We start from the raw sequence: 6000 nt of genomic DNA, 5'->3' as shown, positions 1-6000 counted from the left end.
CATATAGGCTGACAGCTCTGGCGGCTTCTTACAGACTGACAGCTCTGGCGGCTCCGTGCTGACTGGCTGCTCCTTGCAGCCTGGCAGCTCCTTGCAGACTGACAGCTCCTTGCAGACTGACAGCTCCTTGCAGACTGACAGCTCCTTGCAGACTGACAGCTCCGTGCAGACTGACAGCTCCGTGCAGACTGACAGCTCCTTGCAGACTGACAGCTCCTTGCAGACTGACAGCTCTTTGCAGACTGGCTGCTCCATGCAGACTGACATCTCTGTCTGCTTCATTCAGACTGACAGCTCTGGCTGCTCCATGCAGACTGACAGCTCTGGCGGCTTCTTACATACTGGCAGCTCTGGCGGCTCCTTACAGACTGGCAGCTCCGTGCAGACTGGCAGCTCCGTGCAGACTGGCAGCTCCGTGCAGACTGGCAGCTCCGTGCAGACCGGCAGCTCCGTGCAGACCGGCAGCTCCGTGCAGACCGGCAGCTCCGTGCAGACCGGCAGCTCCGTGCAGACTGGCTGCGCTGAACAGGCGGGAGACTCCGGCCGCGCAGGAGAGGAGAAAGGCTCTGGCTGCGCTGAACAGGCGGGAGACTCCAGCAGCGCTGTAGAGGAGAAAGGCTCCGGCAGCGCTGAACAGGTGGGACGCACTGTAGGCCTGATGCGTGGTGCTGGAACTGGTATGCCGTGCATGCTATGCCAAGCCCACACCTTTCTTTCTACTCTGTCCAATACATCCTCCACACTCTCAGACTCAGCACTCTGCTTCGCCGACAGCTCCAATTCCATCCATGGCTCTGCCCAGGGTCCTTGTCCGTCAAGGATCTCCTCCCAAGTCCATTTATCCAGAGAGTGCAGCCTCCCCCAATGCTGCTGCTGCCTCTGTTGCTTCTCCTGCTGCTGCCTTTGCTCCTGCTGCTGCCTTTGCTGCTGCTGCTGCCTTTGCTGCTGCTGCTGCCTTTGCTGCTGCTGCACCTGTCGCTGCTCCTGCTGCACCTGTCGCTTCTCCTGCTGCTGCTGTTGCTGCTGCCTCTGTTTACCACGCCGCTTGGTCCTTGGTTGGTGGGTGATTCTGTAACGGTTTTCTAGTGGTGATGAAGGAGAGTCGGACCAAACTGCAGCGTGTCGATTGAGATTCATGTTTAATCAAATAAAGAAACACGAACACTACACAAAACAATAAACGTAATCGAAACAGCCTATCTAGTGCAAACTAACCGAGAGTACACATAGGACACTAAGGACAATCACCCACGACAAACTCAAAGAATATGGCTGCCTAAATATGGTTCCCAATCAGAGACAACGATAAGCACCTGCCTCTGATTGAGAACCATTCCAGACAGCCATAGACTTTGCTAGATAACCCACTAAGCTACAATCCCGATACCACCACCAAAACCCCAAGACAAACACACCACAATTACAAAAACCCCATGCCACACCCTGGCCTGACCAAATACATAAAGATAAACACAAAATACTTTGACCAGGGCGTGACAGTAATAATAATTACAGAGAATTGATTTGATAAAATAACTCTTCACTTTAATGATGCCGAAAACACAACATTGTTCTTATGGGCACTTTCCTAAACAGCTGTGGAAAAACTTGGGAATCACAGCTCTCCATTAAGACAATCTCCTATTGGTTATTAAACTTTTAAAATAGTGTACAAAGGGATATTAACCAAACATTTCTCTTCGACTGTTAGAGAAGTGATCTATTCTTGTCTCAAACAATTTTCTGAAGAGAGGAAAAGGCTACACTGAACACTGTACTGGCTCATTATCGGGTCTTTCCATGAGGAAGTGAAACCCAAAACAGCCTTGGATGCTTGTAATTTCGCCTCAGATTGTGTAACTTCGCTTTTGGCATGTTGCATTATCTCCTTCTCTCCACAGCAGGAGCGAAGCATAATAGTAAACACATTATACAGGACCGGCTCTAGCCTTTTGGGGGCCCTAAGCGAGATTTGGTTGGGGGACCCCGAGCCGACGGCAAACAAATTTAGGAGCCCGCTCTTCATTGTGGAGAGAAATGTACGTTTTAAGGTTACTACAAGCTCCACTCCATTGACCTACGTGCTTGCGTGCACGTGGGCGGAGTGGGACTTTTGGAGTAGTCGACTCCTTTTGGTAAAATGATATCCTCACCGGTTCCCCTCCCATTCAGAAGGGGGCAATAGAAAAGTATTTTGTTTTTGTATTTTCATTTTGTGAAAACATAAAAAGTTGCCTTCCATTGCCAGTTGTAGTTAGCTGGCGGCCTGGCTAGCTGGCATTAGCCTGGCTAAAAACATAGAAAGCTAGCCAGCATTTTTAGCTTCCCATATCTCCATGTGAGATAATTTGATTTCTAATGACAAAATATGTTCTTATATTTGCCAGTGTAACCTAAAACATTATCCCAGTTTGAAATGCTGCCTGTGTATTCATTTCAATATCACCTAAAAATAGAACATCATGTTTTGGTTAGGGAGAAAAAAGCACATATCAGTAGTTTTTACCAGTAGCCTGGAATCAGTAGTTATTATTTCTAATCAAAATACATTTTGGGGGGGAATTCAAATAAGGCTACAATATTGTTTGGTTTATTGTTTGAACAGTCACTGAGAATATATTTGCTTATCAATGCAAAATATGCTACTTTGAAGCATAGCCCATGAATTGCCTCTATATAAGACCAAGGAACCAAGCAAGCTTCATTGCCTAGACAACACTACCTCCATTGCTACGGAAGTGTCACGCCCTGACCTTAGTTAAGACCTTTGTCACGCCCTGACCTTAATCTTTCTTTTCTTTATTATTTTGGTTAGGTCAAGGTGTGACAAGGGTGGTTGGTTTAGTTTTTGTATTGTCTAGGTGTTTTTGGTCTGTCTAGGGTTTTTTGTATATCTATGGGGTTTTAGTATGTCTAGGTATATGTAGGTCTATGGTGGCCTGAATTGGTTCCCAATCAGAGGCAGCTGTTTATCGTTGTCTCTGATTTGCATCCTGTAGCTCTAACTCCAAAAAGTTCTGGGACACTGTAAAGTCCATGGAGAACAAGAGCACCTCCTCCCAGCTTCCCACTGCACTGAGGCTAGGTAACACGGTCACCACTGATAAATCCATGATAATCGAAAACTTCAACAAGCAGTTCTCAACGGCTGGCCATGCCTTCCTCCTGGCTACTCCAACCTTGGCCTCCAACTGCTCTTAAACGCTAGTAAAACCAAATGCATGCTTTTCAACCGTTCGCTGCCTGCACCCGCACACCCGACTAGCATCACCACCCTGGATGGTTCCAACCTAGAACATGTGGACATCTATAAGTACCTATGTGTCTGGCTAGACTGTAAACTCTCCTTCCAGACTCATATCAAACATCTCCAATCTAAAATCAAATCTAGAGTCGGCTTTCTATTCCGCAACAAAGCCTCCTTCACTCACGCCGCCAAACTTACCCTAGTAAAACTGACTATCCTACCGATCCTCGACTTCGGCGATGTCATCTACAAAATAGCTTCCAATACTCTACTCAGCAAACTGGATGCAGTTTATCACAGTGCCATCCGTTTTGTTACTAAAGCACCTTATACCAGCCACCACTGCGACCTGTATGCTCTAGTCGGCTGGCTCAACAAGTCCATGCTAGGTAAAGCTCCGCCTTATCTCAGTTCACTGGTCACGATGGCAAGACCCACCCGTAGCACGAGCTCCAGCAGGTGTATCTCACTGATCATCCCTAAAGCCAACACCTTATTTGGCTGCCTTTCCTTCCAGTTCTCTGCTGCCTGTGACTGGAACGAATTGCAAAAATTGCTGAAGTTGGAGACTTTTATCTCCCTCTCCAACTTTAAACATCTGCTTTCTGAACAGCTAACCGATCGCTGCAGCTGTACATAGTCCATCTGTAAATAGCCCACCCAATTTACCTACCTCATCCCCATACTGTTTTTATTTATTTACTTTTCTGCTCTTTTGCACACCAGTATCTCTACCTGCACATGACCATCTGATCATTTATCACTCCAGTGTTAATCTGCAAAATTGTAATTATTCGCCTACCTCCTCATGCCCTTTGCACACAATGTATATAGACTCTTTTTTCTTTTCTTCTACTCTGTTATTGACTTGTTTATTGTTTACTCCATGTGTAACTCTGTGTTGTCTGTTCACACTGCTATGCTTTATCTTGGCCAGGTAGCAGTTGTAAATGAGAACTTGTTCTCAACTAGCCTACCTGGTTAAATAAAGGTGAAATTTAAAAAAAAAAAAAAAAAAATTGGGGATCCCATTTAGATTGCCATTTTCCATTTTGTTTTTGTGGGTTATTGTCTATGTGTAGTTGCATGTCAGCACTCGTGTTTATAGCTTCGCGTTCGTTTTTGTTATTTTGTTAGTTTGTTGAAGTGTTCTTCATTTTAATAAAAGAAGAATATATTCATCTCACGCTGCGCCTTGGTCTCATCGTTATGACGAACGTGACAGGAAGGGATGATTACAATTTTTTTATGTGGCACGGGAGTATGTCGAATGTCGAAGCTCACTACAAGGAGCCTCCCCTTTTGTGACGAAAAAAACATTGCTACATTGCGCTACACTGTTGGCACAGTCAGCATATTCTGTGTGGACCCCTTTAAAATTAGTTTTTAAAGCTAAGTTCCTGCAATTCTACCCATTTTGCCATGGGATGGAGAGAAATATTTGCAGTTTTAAAGCTAATTTTCTGCAATTCTACACATTTTATAATGACTTATGCCATGTTAATGATATCTGAGAGAGAATTAACTAAATTAATGTGGGCACCCTGGAGGTCAGGGCCCCTTGGCACATGCTCTGCGTTCCGGTCGGTATTCGGCCTGCCCCAGTATCTGTGCGTTAGAGACCTCCCTAACTCCCAGGAAGCTCTGATTCAAACTCCCATTCGCCAGCTCTGCAAGCATTATAATATCAAAATACTTTTGTTACTCACTAAATATGGAGTTTCGCTGAGCAACTATTTCCATTTACTACAATTACGGACAGTATGTATTTCCTCAAATTATCTAAATAAACATTTACAAGCAACCGAAAAGGAAATCCTCTTCGGCACCTCCATTGTATTGAGCTGTTGTAGACTTCCGACCTGTGGCATTAATGTGTGATGTATGGTGCCTTCATACCCCTTGAATTATTTCACATTTTGTTGTGTTACAGCCTGAATTCAAAATGGATAACTTTTTTTCTTTCTCACCCTGATCTGTTTCACCTGTCTTTGTGCTTGTCTCCACCCCCCTCCAGGTGTCGCCCATCTTCCCATTATCCCCTATGTATTTATACCTGTGTTCTCTGTTTGTTTGTCTGCCAGTTCGTCTTGTCAGGTCTTACCAGCGTTCTTACCCGCCTTCCTGTTGCTAGAGTTCTGTTTTCTGTCCTGCCCCCGAGCCTGCCTGCCTGCCTGCCTGCCTGCCTGCCTGCCTGCCTGCCTGCCTGCCTGCCTGCCGTCCTGTACCTGCCTGACCTTGACCTGATCACAAACCTCTGACTGCCCTCGACCTGCCCTTTGCTTGCCCTGTGCTTCTAATAAATCATCTGAGAACTGTACTATCCACCTCGCGTGTCTGCATCTGGGTCATATCCGGAGTCGTGATAAGCCCATATACACACAATACCCCATAACGACAAAGTGAAGACATGTTTTTTTCAATTGTTACATTAAGTGATTTCTCTTTCATCTTCTTTCCTCTGGTACCATCTACAAGCTTTTCCTTTATCAGCAGGTTTCAACGCGGTGATGTCATCAAAAATGGACGGACCGCTGTAGCCGTTGGTTTCCACTGCCTCCAGTTTCTTAATGTAATCCAGAGGTAAGCCAGTTTTGTTTTGCTCCAAGACAAAACAACCTGGACAAAGTAAGTTGTTTTTTGTTAATGACACATGACCCATGGGTATTTGCATAAGTCTGTACTTCTGTATTGGGTTTTGACAGTTTGCTATTAAATATAACACTTTTTACACCTGTAGTCATTGTTCATGC

The sequence above is a fragment of the Oncorhynchus tshawytscha genome, linkage group LG23 (genome assembly GCF_018296145.1).
Source record: "Oncorhynchus tshawytscha isolate Ot180627B linkage group LG23, Otsh_v2.0, whole genome shotgun sequence".
Classification (NCBI taxonomy): domain Eukaryota; kingdom Metazoa; phylum Chordata; class Actinopteri; order Salmoniformes; family Salmonidae; genus Oncorhynchus; species Oncorhynchus tshawytscha.
This window is presented reverse-complemented; position numbering follows the sequence as displayed.